Source organism: Oryx dammah, unplaced genomic scaffold (genome assembly GCF_014754425.2).
Source record: "Oryx dammah isolate SB20612 unplaced genomic scaffold, SCBI_Odam_1.1 HiC_scaffold_3, whole genome shotgun sequence".
In the NCBI taxonomy this organism is placed as follows: Eukaryota; Metazoa; Chordata; class Mammalia; order Artiodactyla; family Bovidae; genus Oryx; species Oryx dammah.
Window position 1 is genome coordinate 21,920,382 of NW_024070187.1, and position 15,175 is coordinate 21,935,556.

Consider the following 15,175-nt stretch of genomic DNA (forward strand, 5'->3'; position numbering starts at 1 on the left):
CCAATGCTGGCAATATGCTTTTGATCCCTGGTCAGGAAGATCCCGCATGCCTTGGAGTAACCAAACCCGTGCGCCACAACTATTGAGCCTGTGCTCTAGAGCCTGGGAGCCACAACTCAGCTACTGAAGTCCATGTGCCTTAGAGCCCCTGCTCCACAATAAGAGAAGCCACTGCAACGAGCAGCCCATGCACAGCATTGAAGAGTCATCCCCAGCTCAGTGCAACTAGAGAAAGCCCGCATAGCAAAGAAGACCTAGCACAGCCAAAAAATTACCAAAAAAAGTTTAAATGCCTTGATCATTTTTATCTTGTGTTATTCATTCACAGTATGCCCTGCATCCTAAAATACCTCCTTTCCTACTTAAATATTACCCACTTCTCAAGCTTCTACTCAAATACAACCTTTGCCAAGAAACCCTGTATTTCCCCTGTAACCTATAGCTCTACAGTGCACGTTTAAGGGCTATAACACTTCTGTGTATTGATTACTTCACACTAGACAACATACTATTCTATTTTTTTTTAATAGATACCTAAAAATAGATATGGGCTTCCCTAGTGGCTCAGTGGTAAAAGAATCCACCTGTCAATGCAGGAGATGCGGGTTTGATCCCTGGGTTGAAAAGATCCCCTGGAGAAGGAAATGGCAAGCCACTCCAGTATTTTTGCCTAGGAAATCCCATGGACAGAGGAGCCTGGCGGGCTATAGTCCAAGGGGTTGCAAGAGTAGAACATGCCTTAGTGACTAAACAACAACAACAACAAAAATAGATGAGAGTTCTGCTTCTTTGTATTGGCAAATTAGTAAATAAATATTAAAAAAATAAGTTTTGCATTAATGGAAATAAACAATGCAATTTCAGATTTGTCCAAATGTGAACATTTGGTTTCAGTCATGACAGAGAAACAATTACTAAACTTTCCCCTGTTGCCATAATCAAATGTAAAAGCTACACAAAATACCTAAAGCAATAATTTAAGACACTGGACAAGAGACAGTATAAGACAATATACTGTAAGAGAATGGAAACACTTGAGGTGTGCTCCAAATTCATGTTTTGACTGAGGGTGTGTTCCAAACTATGACATGAGGGAATAGAGCTCAAACAGAGAGCAGCAATCTCACTGGGGAGAGTTTCAGAAAGGAGAGATACACAGAGAAAGAGGCTCATAAATCTGCATAGGAGTCACTTCTGGTCACTGGCCAAATACTAAACTGTGCTAGTGCAGGACAAGATTCTGCAAAGTCTACTAGAAAACAGCTGCTGGAGATCCAAATCCAGACAAGGGGGAGCAAGAATAAGCTGAACTGAGATTCCAGAAGTTCCTGGAACTTCTGAGAGACTCTGAAGCTCCAATCATCTAGGGTAAAGAGATATCATTTAACAATCTAACATTCAGCTGTGACCTCATAAGACCATGCAATGAGAGTAAGGGACATATCCTAGAATAAGAGTTACTCTAAACTTATCTTAATAAAACCCAGTGATCCATGAGCAAATTTATTGCCCGTTACAGCAAAATTCAACAACCTTTAAATGAAAACAAAGATCCATACTCTCTACAATGTGGTGTTGGCAATGTACAACAAAAAATGACAAAATATGCAAAGTAGGAAAATATGACTCAGAAGAAAAAATGACACAAATGATGAAACTAGCAGCAAATGCCTTTAAAACTGCCAATAGCAGTATGTTCAAAAATGTAAAGGGAAACATGGATACAGTGGATAAACAGGAGACCTCAGCATAGAAATTAAAACTATTAAAACAGAAAAACGATCAATAAAATCCTAAACTGAAATGAAATTTCACTAAGTGGAATTAGAATATTGAGCAATGTAGAAGGAAGAATCAATAAACTTGAAAAATGGTCAATAAAAAACTAGTTAAAGTGAAGCAGAGAAAAAAAGCAGAAAAAAACACTTTCAGTGACTTCTTAGACAACATGAAGTGGTCTTACATATATGTAATTTAGAGTCCCAGAATGAGAAAAAAGAAAAAATATTTGAATAATGGTGGAGAGCTTTGCAAACTTGATTTTAAAAAAATGAATCCACAATTCTAGAATCTCAAAAAACCCCATGTTGGATAAAACCATGGACAAAACCACGGTCAGTCATATTACAGCCAAACTGTTAACAACTAATGATAAAAAAAAAAAAAATCCTAAAAGTATACAGGGACAAGAGGGAACAATGGTAAGTATGATAGCTGACTTCTCATCAGAAACAATAATGAAAGTGCTGAAAGGAAAAAACCAAATCAGTGAAAAATTCTATAGTCAGCAAAAATATCCTTTAAAAATAAAAAGTGAAATTGACATTTTTCAAATAAACAAGAGCTGAGAAAATCTGTTGTCAGCAGGTCCGCTAAAAGATATGCTAAAGAAAGCTCTTCATGCTGAGGGGAAATGGTGCCAGATAGAAACCTGGACCTACGTGAGAGAATAAAATCACCAGACGTGCATAATAGGTGTGTAAGGATGAGACTTTTTTCTTGTTACTCAAAAGAAACACTACATTTTGGGGATTTATAACCTTTGCAGAAGTAAGCAGTGTAACAACATAGAAGGGAAGAGGGACAAATGGAAGGAAAGACTATCAAATTCTTACATTCTATGTGTTACAGCACTCCTTCACGGTAGACTCAAGCATGCATCTTATAATCCCTAAAGCAACCACTTGAAATAGAGCCAATGAAGGAGATAAAAATGGAACTTTAAAAGTAACCCTGATTTATTCAAAAGATGGTAGGAAAGGAGGAAAAAGAGAATAAAGAACAGATGGCACAGATGGATAGCAATTAACCGTGACAATAGGCTTAAGCCCAACCATATCAAAAATTACATTAAATAGAAATAGACTAGAGTCAACCATACAAAAACAGAGGTTGTCTGCTGGACACAAAAGCAAGACTCAGGTATAAGTTTGCATAAGAATTACAGCAGCACGATTTACAACAGCTAGGACATGGAAGCAACTTAGATGTCCACCAGCAGATGAATGTATAAAGTTGTAGTACATATATACCAGAATGGAATTACTCAGCCATAAAAAGGAAGGCATTTGAGTCAGTTCTCGTGAGGTGGATGAACCTAGAGCCTGTTATACACAGTGAAGTCAGTCAAAAAGAGAAAAACAAATGTCGTGTATTAACACATAAATATGGGATGTAGAAAAACGGTACTGATGAACGTAGGTGCAGGACAGAAGTAGGATGCAGACATAGAGAACAGACTTTGGACACAGTGGGGGACGGGGCTGGTGGGATGACTTGAGAGCACCAACATATATACACTACCATGTGTAAAACAGACAGCTAACGGGAAGCTGCAATATAGGCACAGGGAGCTCAACCTGGCGCTCTGCGACAACCTGGAGGGCTGCGCCGGAGTGAGGGCTGGGGGCAGGTTCCGGAGGGAGGAGACATACATGTGCTTGTGGCTGATTCATGTTGTTGTATGGCAAAAGCCATTACCCTCCAACTTAAAAAAATTAAAAAGAATTCCACTTCAATATTAAAGACTGAGTTTAAAAGTACAAAGATGGAAAGTTATGCCAGTTACACCATGGAAACACTAAATGCAAGAAAGCAGGTTGTATTAAAATATCATATACAGTAGACTTCAAGAGAAGAATGACTACCAGGGACAAAGAGGAATATTTCATAAAATGAAGAGTCAGATCATCATTGGGAAATAATATTGTAAGGTATATGTACATATTCACAGAGCTTCAAGATACATGAAGTAAAAAGTGGCAGAACTAAAAGAAGTGGAAATATCTACAATTATAGTTAAGATTTTTAACACTCTTCTCTCCGTAATTGATAAAAGCAAATCAAGAGAACATCAGTAATTTTCATAGAAAATTTAGGAACCCATCTTGAGCTGAATTAACCTAAATGCATACACTGTACAGAACATTCAACAAATGACTGCAGAATACCCATTTAAGTGCACACGGAACAGTCACCAAGAGAGACTATATGCTGCTGCTACTGCTAAGTCGCTTCAGTCGTGTCCGACTCTGCGACCCCATAGACGGCAGCCCACCAGGCTCCCCCGTCCCTGGGATTCTCCAGGCAAGCACACTGGAGTGGGTTGCCATTTCCTTCTCCAATGCATGAAAGTGAAAAGTGAAAGTGAAGTCGCTCAGTCATGTCTGACTCTTTGCGACCCCATGGACTGCAGCCCACCAGGCTCCTCAGTCCATGGGATTTTCCAGGCAAGAGTACTGGAGTGGGGTGCCATTGCCTTCTCCAAGACTATATGCTGGATCATAAAACAAGTCTTGATAAATTATACGCTGGATCATAAAACAAGTCTCGGTAAATTTCAAAGAAGCAAAAGCGCACAAAATATATTATAAGAACACAATGAAATTAAGTTAAAAGCTAAGAACAGAAAGATATCTAGAAAATCCTCAAATATATATGATTAACTCAAGATGTTATATTGGAGGTGTGCCTTAGAATCAATAAGCATAGTAAATACAACCTCACTCCCCTGTATGAAAGAAGCATCTAAATTCTCACTGTATCTTGTCCACTGCAATCATGGGGGACAAGGATTTTCTGACAGAAGTGATTAGAATGAATTCCAATGCCTTCTGTAAGAAACAAATCTTTGCCTATGGTGTTTTCTTAATCATAAATGACTGAAATGCATAGGATCAAAAATGTTTTGGACATTTTTGAATATTATAATTAAATGTCAGGTATATCAAATGGCTGGAGGAGGGCATGGCAACCCATTCCAGTGTTCTTGCCTGGAGAATCCCCATGGACAGAGGAGCCTGGTGGGCTACAGTTCATGGGGTCGCAAAAGTGTCAGACACGACTGAGTGACTAAGCACATACCAAATAGCAGATTCCATGCTAGTAACATTTCTTTTTGTTTGCACTACAGCAGGATAAAATCTGGGGAAAATAAATTTGGGTAGCTAGAGAAGTTCTCTAAAAATTATCATAAATTATCTAAAACCTTTCATGTTATAACTGAAGTCACTCATGAAATATTGCTGCCTTTCATTTTCACATTAAAACCAACTGAATATACTTACTCAAAGTTTAAGGTCTTTCATACAAGTGGCATCAAAAAGGGATTTGACTTACTGGACTTTGTTCTGCACTTTTTGCTTCCACATTTCTATTTCTACAGATTTCTTCCTCCCTGAAACTAGAGTATGATGGGGGTGGAGGATGCATGTCTCTACAGAGCACAGAGGCTTCTTAGGACAGTGAAATATATACTCCTGTAATTATACACCTGTCCAAACCCACAGAATGCACACACCAAGAATGAACCATAATGTAAACTTTGGACTTTGTGTGATTATGATATGTTAATGTTGGTTCATCAATTGCAACAAATACACTGCTGTGGTAGGAAACGCTGATTATGGGGGAAGCTATGCATGTGTGGGACAGGCAGTATATGTATATCCCTGTTTTTCCCCTCAATTTTTCTGTAAACTTTAAACTGCTCTAAAAAACTAAAATTATAATAAAAATAGAGTATGACCAAATTTTACTTTCATGTATGGCCTTTGTCTTGAGTACTATGATGGAGTATTTATATTTGCAAATTGAGGAGGAGGAGACTTCACGGATTACCAATTAGAGATTAATGTTATTTTTTAATTTTTTTTGGCCATGCTGTGTGACATGTGGTATCTTAGTTCCACAACTAGTGAGACAAGGGATCAAACCTGTGCCCCCTTGCAGTGGAAGCATGGAGCCCTAACCACTGGACCGCCAGGGAATTCCTAAGACATTTAAAATATTCTTTTGATCAAATATAGAGAAACTGATCACATTCTCTTAAATCTGATAACTTTAGTTTGGATTTTCATTTTTTAACTAATTCTCCAATATCAATAAAAATACATCCTTTATGTTTTAAGAGACAAGGATTCATCATGTGAACCAGCAATATATGCTTCTTTGCATTTTCCTAGAGGGAGAAAATGGTTTCCTCAAAGAAAAAAATCATACATACATATGATGATTTGCAGGCACCAAAATGAGGCTTTATACAGGGGACTGTTCACTTCTAGAGTCTTGATATGAAGGCTTTTTCACAATAACCACTCCCATAGACAAACCCTTCAATATATGCAGATGTCAGTGTATAAAGTGAGCAGTGGGGAAAAAGGTTAACCACCCTCTCTTCTATGTCGGAAAAAATCTGATGCAAATATTTCTTTCTCTCATGTCTCTTTGTCAGTGATCTTGAAAACATGGCAATAAACAAAATATTTACTCAAACTCATAAATGACAAATTAGTGTGAAAATGTGATTTGCTTTATGTTTTTATTTATATGTTTTGTTTAGTGAGGAAAATCTGAAATGAACTGCCTTTAGGGCTTTTAACCATAAGAGAACTCAACTTTTGTGAATCTCACTGTTAGCACCTGGAATTAATGAAATAATTCAGTCAACTCTCAACTGTATGTGGATGAATGAGTCATGGAATCAACATATATGTAATCCAACAGTCATTAATGAAACCTTTTAAATGAGAGTGAAGGGTAGGAATCTTGACTAAGAAGGAGCAGAAAGGGGGCTTTTAGGTGCTGGTAATGTTCTATTTAACATTAAATGTGTTCACTTTGAGATAATTCATTAAATCCATACTTTTGTGATTTGGGCAGTTTCTTATGTGATTTTCCCATTTTTAAAAAGCTATTATAAAAAAATTTTTTTAATGAAAACATTACATGATCTAATAAGCTCCATGAAGTCATGTATTTGTCTTGTTCAACATTACATTCCCAGTGTACCTGGCACATAGGAAGGACTCAACATATATTCAAAAGAATTAATGGTTAAAAAAATTCTACATCACACAAGTGGAAGAGCTTATACAAAACGCAAAGGTTCTTTTTCAGAATGATTAACTTTTCAACGCTCTTAACTTCCTCTTTTTGGTCTTCCTGGGTGTTCTTTTCATATCTCCAAACACCATGCTTATATCTTTTTTCTTAGTTGATCAAGTTCAGACATTGTGTTCTTGCTATGAAAGATGAGGACTCAGCTCATACCACTACCACTTACCTATCTTCTTCCTCCAAATATAGCTATAATTAGTGAGACCTTGAACCAATTTAGAATCAAAATATTGAACTTTACATTCAACTTCTGTTTCATGTTTGCCTTCAATTTCTTTGCCGATATGAACATTGAGTAAAGAATATTAACGACAAAAAGATGCAAGTCCAGAACACCTGAATGTCAGGAAGAAGCTGGACTGGGACCATAAATGATAACTCAGAATACAAAAATAGAGAGCTCCTCATATTATCCTCATATGATAATCAAGAATTGTCTTTGTATCTTCTCACATGCATCTTCCTTAAGTTGACCTACCTCAATAAAGCACGAAAATTGGAAATCTTCCAACAGTACTATTACAAGAAAAAAATAATTTGAGGGAGGAGATGCTTAGTCTAACCTTTTTTTTTTTTCTTTTGAAGAGAAAAAATGAGGCCCAGAGAAATCACACAGCTTGTCAATAGCAGTCTACCAATATTTGGCTAGTTATTTACTTATTCAATCAGCAAACTTAACGGGTGCTGTGCAAATAAAAAGCAAGATGAAATCCCTGCTGTCAAGATATCTTCTGTCTAGAAAGTATAGGAAGTCAAGAGTCCATGGACTGGGAGCACAAAAGACTTTATGGGGAGGTCAGGGAGAATGGATAGAGAAGGGACAGAGAAATGGTGATGTGTACATGATGCCTGAAGCCTGCGTAGCGAGTACAGTGGCTAGGAAGGAAAGGGTACTCCCCACCCAGCGAATGCATATGCAGAGGCATCCAAAGTGAGAAAACATGGTGGACAGGAACTGAGAAGTGATCTGGATGACTTGAGAAACAGAGGACGGAGGAGGAGGAGGGTTTTCTGGTGAGGGGTGCAGGAATCAGCTTGTGAAGACAATGGAGATTCATTTCAGAAATACAAAGACTGAGATATGATGAGACTCGCCCTATAGAAAGCTGACTTTTATGCTGAAATGAAGGATGGACTAGAAGCAGAAGATTATGCATCAAGAGACAATGCTAGAGATTCAATGAGGAAGGGGTGGATTCTGGAGATGAGAGGAGTCTGAATTGATAGAATTTGGTGATGTACTGGAAGAAATAAGTGAGTGTTCATGAAGAATGGGTTCCTAGATTTTGGCATGGGAAACCTACTGAGTGGACCATAGTGGGCCAACAACTGTATTCCCTAACATGCTGGGAAAAGCAATTTGGTGGGTGGAAATGATGATAAATTTGATATTGGCATATTGATGGGGACATCCATATAATGATACTTACGTCCCTTAGCAATAAAATTATTTTCTGTGGCCTGCATTGAATGAATGGACTCCTTCAGTTTAACACATACTTAGTAAGAATAGCACAACTGCCACTTGCTCCCCAACCCACCCCCATTATGAATCTATTTCAACTTGGACTAATTCCTATTTGACCATTATGGTAGACTTTCTAAGAGAAATTGGAAATTTTCCCTGCCCATCATGGAAAAGAACTTCAAGGTAAATGACTGATAAGGCAATGTTTTAAAACAGTCAGGAAATACTAAAATGTTCCAAGCTGTGCTTGTTCAGTTCAGTTGCTCAGTCATGTCTGACTCTTTGCGACCCCATGAATTGACCCCATGAATCTCCCTGTCCATCACCAACTCCCGGAGTTCACTCAGACTCACATCCATCGAGTTGGTGATGCTATCCAGCCATCTCATCCTCGGTCGTCCCCTTCTCCTCCTGCCCCCTCCCGGCATCAGAGTCTTTTCCAGTGAGTCAACTCTGCATGAGGTGGCCAAAGTACTGGAGTTTCAGCTTTAGCATCATTCCTTCCAAAGAACACCCAGGACTGATTCCTTTAGAATGGACTGGTTGGATCTCCTTGCAGTCCAAGGGACTCTCAAGAGTCTTCTCCAACACCACAGTTCAAAAGCAATTCTTTGGCACTCAGCTTTCTTCACAGTCCAACTTTCACATCCATACATGACCACTGTTCTTGCTACATTTAGTTAAATGCCTAAAATGGGAAACTGGGTAAACACATGGAGAAATCATAAAGGCGTTATATCAAATGAATGGTATGATATAGCACAGGAGCGAGGAAGTACAATTAACTGTTGTCAAAAACCATGCTTTTGCTTTTAACGTCCCACATGTACTGAGGTCTGCTTAACACAACTGACTTCAGAATGTGGGAGAAATGACCATTGATTTCAACTAGTCAAAAGGAGGATAAGCCACAGGGAAATATCTACAAAAAAGTTCTATTCCAGGACAACCTTTCCCTTCTTCCTTTCATTCTGACCTTTCTCTTTTCATCCATAATATATAGAATTTATCCTTTTCTCTGGAATTCTGATTCACTTTCTAGATTATTTTTATTTTTCACATTTAAGTAAAAAATAAAGTTCAAGATCTAATTTCATAGAGGATTCTCCCCAGAACTTTATCTATGCTTTCCTTATCCTTTGTTTTGGCCAAATTTTTCAACATTAAATTTAACTTCTATTAACTTCATGTTTTCTCCTCTCTACTTTAAATGTGCTCTATATGAACAGCCAATCATCTGCCTTCCATCCTTCCATATTGTCTTTAACTTTGTAAGTCACACAGGTGCTTATATTATATCAACAGCATCACACCAGATGCTGTACATTTTTAGGGGTTCTTTTCCTCTGATCTCAGGACCACACCTAGCCCCCATTTAAAAGAAAAATACATTCTTTGTAAGTCTTAATGATCAAACACCAATATACGGTTAATTTAGAAAACAAACCTACACCTAAGTTAAGAACTAATAGACAAACTTCTTAAAACATCAATAAAACATGAGTCAGGGATTCAGGTTAAAACACACACACAAAAAAAAGTCGTTTTCTCCATTCCTAAAATTCTTGTCTTGGAAGACATATTTTCCAAGACAATTAAGCAATTTATTTTCACTGTCCAAATGAACTGCAGGCTTGAACCTAGAACCAGTGAATAGATTAGGCAATCTGTCATCACTTTTAATTTTTATTCTTTCACGCTTAGTATCATTAGAATTGATTTCTGGAGATAAAAATGAAGGATACATTTCCCCTGACACTGACATATAGTTTGATGTGTTTAGTAAAACTACACAATAAGTAGTAATAATAATTTTGTAAAATAATTATTTTGACAAAGTTCATTTTAGCAATCAATTATTTCCTTAATGTTAATTAAACTCTTACTATAGATGAATGCTTAACTTTACATAGATTTTGGGTTTTTTTTAGTCCAAGTTAGCAAAAAAATAAAAATTTCATGTACAAGCACTAATGCAATGAATCTCATGTATGAAAAGGCTTAAATCTAAGAAAAACTCAGTTTTATTTTCCAGTGGGAAATGATGGAACTGTCCATGTAATTTTTGACTCCTACAGTGAAGACTGTGACAACATTTTAGCTCTGTGTGTTGTTTATGCCCAGAAGTTATGAAAAAAAAAACATCTGACTGATGGAGCTTTTGTAAAATTCTTTATGTCTTATTCGTTAAAAAGGAGAGGAAAATAACTATCTGAGAAAATCAAAATTCCATAGTTCCAACTAAAAAGAAATTATATCCAATCTATACTGGCAAATATCTGACACTTTGCACTTACTGGTACATAGAAAGCACTCAACAACTATTTGTTGAATGAAAGAATCCCAAAAGTTTTGCTCTGTTTTGTTTGCTTTACAAAAAGGCAGCCATTTTCTGCAAAGAACAAAAATTACACTATTTTACCTTGCATTCTGGGAAGAAGTAAAAAACTAGTTCTTGCTTCCTAAATACCATATTCATATTCAAAGAGCATCTGAAATTCACTAGAACAATAATTTATTAAAAAGTACCCCGTATGGGTGAGAATAAAAGCTGGTTGTGAGATTTTTGGCATAATGATGAGATGTAAATGAAAAGTAAAAAGCCAATTTGTAATGGGGAATTAAACCATCCGTTTCATTATTCTAATATCAAATAGGCAAGAAAGTAATGCAGCTGAAACTTGTACTACTGATAATTAAATTGATCAGTTACCGTAAAAAATACGAGAATAATAAAAAACTAATTTACTTTTAAAATTTAAAGTACCATGTTAAAATTTTTTAATACAATGATTTTTTTTAGGATTACTATTCTAAATGTAACAAATATTTTCACCCATAATCTACACTCTTTAAGAGTCTATAGTCTTTAACAAATCATACTGTGTATCACTGTTGTGTAAAACTGCTTAGGTTTAATTTTAGTCAAGCAATAAGATTTCACTTCACAACTTGTTTTCTAAGCTGTTAGTTGATGTTCAAGAGTAGGTCTACCAACTTCATCTGAAAATATGAAAGCATATTAATTTGCATTCAGGACCCTTCTCTAAAACAACAGACACCAAAGGTATGAAACAATGTCATCATTGTGCAAAGAATGTTACTTTTTTTCATCTAACAGAGAGGCACTGGATACTAATTAATGAAATATTGCCAAGATAAGTGTCTTGGTAATATTATCTTAACTACTAACTCCACTAGATTATCTGGTTGCAAATATTAATCTTTTTTGATTTAAAAGGAAAAAACAAAAATCATGCTCAAGGAACTAAGTTGACTTGCTAAACTATGTCGCAAGTCCCAACTTTTCTCTCTGAACATGAATGAATGCCTCTGTCTTAAAAACTCTCAGTCTCCTAAGCAGTGACAGGGTCAACTGGGTATAATTCTGATGACTTATGTGCTCACCTCTAAGAAGACTCTAGGGGAATTTAGTATTTATGGGAGATACAAGACAGCAAATGAGAAGTCATTCCCAGAACGCAGGGTAAACTGCTTCAATGTGGTTTTCTGGTCACCAAGAAGCAGCCGTCAATTAACTCTGAATAGAACAAATATAGATACAGCAGCAGCACGTTTAAAAGTGTCTCCTAGCCTGAAAATTCTGTTCTTTCCCTTCCTCCTTCTCTTCTTAAAACATAAATCATGCCACCTTTATATGATTTATCGTATAAACAGAAAACCAATCAGCCAAACAAAACAACCTCCCTACTAAAAGGGAAATAAAAATTTTGCACAGCCATTGATTCTTAAGCATCCACTCCTGTTAATGTGGTTCCTAGTTAATAGACTAGAAGAGTATAACCTGAATATTCCCTCTTACTGGTTAAACTATTCTGCACTTCCACATACACTTTCTACAGCAGTCATTTCTGTGCTCAGAACAGCACTTCTACTAATAAGTTCTGAAAAAGATATTTTGACTACTTTATAAAAAATCCATACAGAAACTCAGATATCATTTTTTAAATGTATTGTTTCAAAATATCAACTACTGTTCTTACTTCTCCCAAGTTCAAACTAATTGAAGGTTATGAAGTAACCACTTCCCCCAGAAGCCAGAACTTTCACCTCTTCTGAACAGGGGAATACCTCTCATAAATTAGGTAAAAATAAGGGCTTGCTGACTGAATGATAGTCCAAGATTCCTGTAGCTGCCAATTCCTTATCGAGGCCTTCCATCTACCACAATGAGCAATCCCTGAAAGTTAAGTTAAGGTAGTAACTTTCTTCATCAGTTATCTGGAAGTCTGAAAGTAGTAGTAAAAACAAGCTCCATGGATACCAGTTTCTCAACTAGTGTCAATTTGTTCCAAGGAACCTAACAAGAGAAATATGAGGACTGTGATCACTAAATCTGAAGTTCTGCCTATTTCAGACCAACTGAGCTTTCATTAAGGGCAAATCAGTCATTACAGATGATCTTGTTTAAGAGGTAGAAGAAGGAAGTGCAAAGATCAAAGGAGTGCTTACAAAGGGGAACAACTATTTTTGTACCTATACTCCAGTATTTACTAACGAGTTTGAAAAACAGGGGCGTTTATTTAGCCCATATAAATGCCAGCTGCAGGACATAAGATAAAATTCAAAGTTTAAAACAAAGATAACAGATTTTCAAATGCCACCAACCCCTAATTGGATTAGGGCATTTTCCTGAAAAAGTCTTTCAAAGTTAGAAGTGGTTTTCTGTTCACAGCAAGCAGTATTTCACTGCCAGCATTAAATCTACACATAATGAGTCTTTCTTTGTGTTCACATTTGCCCAGTAGGCCGTGGCTTAGGAAGACATTTTATCCAAATAAGCTCCAGAGGGCTTTGAGGAGTTGCAGGTATGTCAATACGGATAAGTAAATTCAGGAGATCTCTGTTTGCTTTATTTCTTCTCACTTTAGCAATTTAATTACATGATAAATCAATCTCTCTTTATTTCCTATTTTCTGCAGTTCATAAACTCAAAAAAATGCTTTGCTTTAAGTTATTTATATGATTTCTTTAGCGCATCAAACAGTAAAAGGACTCATCTCTAGAAAGCACAATGTTAAAATCAGGAAAACAACATGCTTCAGCTGAGGGCTTTATTTTAATCAGATCCCCTTTTAAAAGTTCTAGCAAACACAAATGCAATTTAAACCACTCAGGAATATTCAATTGAGGTATTTTGCCAGAAAAATAAGCACTGACTACCTCAATCCTAAGCTTCAGTGTTTACTAAAGATCACTAGTTTGTAGAGGAGCCATTTCTATGCCAGTTATTAAATGTTTTAGTAATACCATAGTCATTTTCGCAGATTACGGGCTTTATAACAAAACCCTTAAGTTAAATATAGTTATTTAGTTAGCTGCAATGCTGAAAAACCCTACTTAACAAAGTCCACGAAAAGATCTTAAATCTTGATAATCAACACGGTCAACCAACCAACCAATCATCCCCACAAGCAGCTCTCCTAATTTACTACAGTAAATTGATGAGAAATTTTACCTAGCACTGATTCTCATACAACACTCCCGGTAATTTCATTACTGTTCAACCTGTAGACTAAAAGAACACAATCTGAACATTTACTCTATTGGTTAAAATACTCTGCATTTCCAGATACACGGTCTACTGCAGTCATCTGTATGCTCAGAACAGCGCGTCTACCGACAAGTTCTGAAGATGAGAAAGATAATATTTTGACTTCTTTATCAAAATTGTATACGAAAACTCAGCTATTTTTAAAATTTATTATTTTAAAATGTCACAATAGCTTTGTTTATATCATTTTTGTTTTAGAAGTTATGCACAACACATGGTCCAAGTGTTTTACATAATCAGACTGTCTCAAAAGTGTCCTAAGTGAGTATTTCGCTTTCAAATGCTAGTCCCTGTAGGATCAGTACCAGGCCCTCCTTATTTTTTGAAAGGTACGCACAGGTCCTATAGTAGGTGAATATATTCTGTCCTGGTTGGGGGTGGGGTGGTGTGCGAGAGAGTGTGAGTGAACTGGGGGCTTGTTTAGGAAGTAGGAGTTCTGGAATAAGGCTGTCCGGTCAATCTGGGGGAGCGGGGAGGGCTTTCCCAGCCGAAAGGACTGACAAGCACTTCTGCTTTCATTTCATGAAACGCCCTTAGGTGAAATCTGGTTCGGCACTGCACCAACCACCTTCCCCCTCTCTGCTCCGCGCCCAAGCGCACCCCAATCCTCAAGCCACCCGCCGGCAGGGAGTGAGGGGGTGGGGTATAAACAAAAGTTTCCCCGAGTTCCCCTCCGCTTCCCGTTCCCGCCCGGCGGAGGGGCCGAGGAGAAGGAACTGCCCGGGCGAGCAGCCGCGGCCCTCCGGCCGCCCGGCCCGTGCTCGGTCCGGATGTGCCTGGCCCCCGGCTCGCCGAGCCCATGTGCCTCTCCACCACTGTCAGCCTTCCCCTACGGTCTAGCCGGTCGGTTAGCGCAGGAATGAGGAAGTCCGAGCGGGGCTGGAGGGGTGCGGGGCGGGCGGGTGGCGGGAGCCGGGCCGGCGCGGCCCCCTCTTGCCCGAGTTTGGCTTACCCTGCTGGCAGGTCCGCGCTCGGCCTCCCTGCGCCTGTGGCTCCCGCTCCGGGGCGGCGCGGGCCTGGGGGCCGGGGAAGGGAGCGGCAGCGGCCGGCCGGAGCCGCAGCGGGTCCGGGCCCCGGGTGGGTCGGCTCGGGTCCGGGCCGGCAGGCAGGCGCGCGGTCTCGCCGGGCCAGTCAGCGCCGCGCCATGTCCGCAGCGCGGGAGGAGGGAGCGCCGGGCGCGGGGCTGCGGGGCCGCGGCGTCGCCGCCTTCCCGGCCGCGGCGGCTCCGGCCTGGG

At 38.5% G+C, this 15,175-nt stretch overlaps 1 protein-coding gene across 2 annotated transcripts in view; it reads right to left on the reverse strand.

Annotated features, from left to right (window-relative positions):
* The window catches only part of NFKB1 (nuclear factor kappa B subunit 1), a 124,621-nt gene extending 109,630 nt beyond the window's left edge, over nucleotides 1–14,991 (reverse strand). The window contains exon 1 of one of the 2 annotated variants that reach the window (XM_040237755.1): nucleotides 14,893–14,991. The gene's annotated coding sequence lies outside the window, so the exon portion shown is untranslated. The remainder of the gene's footprint in view (nucleotides 1–14,892) is intronic. The other variant, XM_040237756.1, reaches the window with a different exon arrangement.
* Between the last annotated feature and the right edge of the window lie 184 nt (nucleotides 14,992–15,175).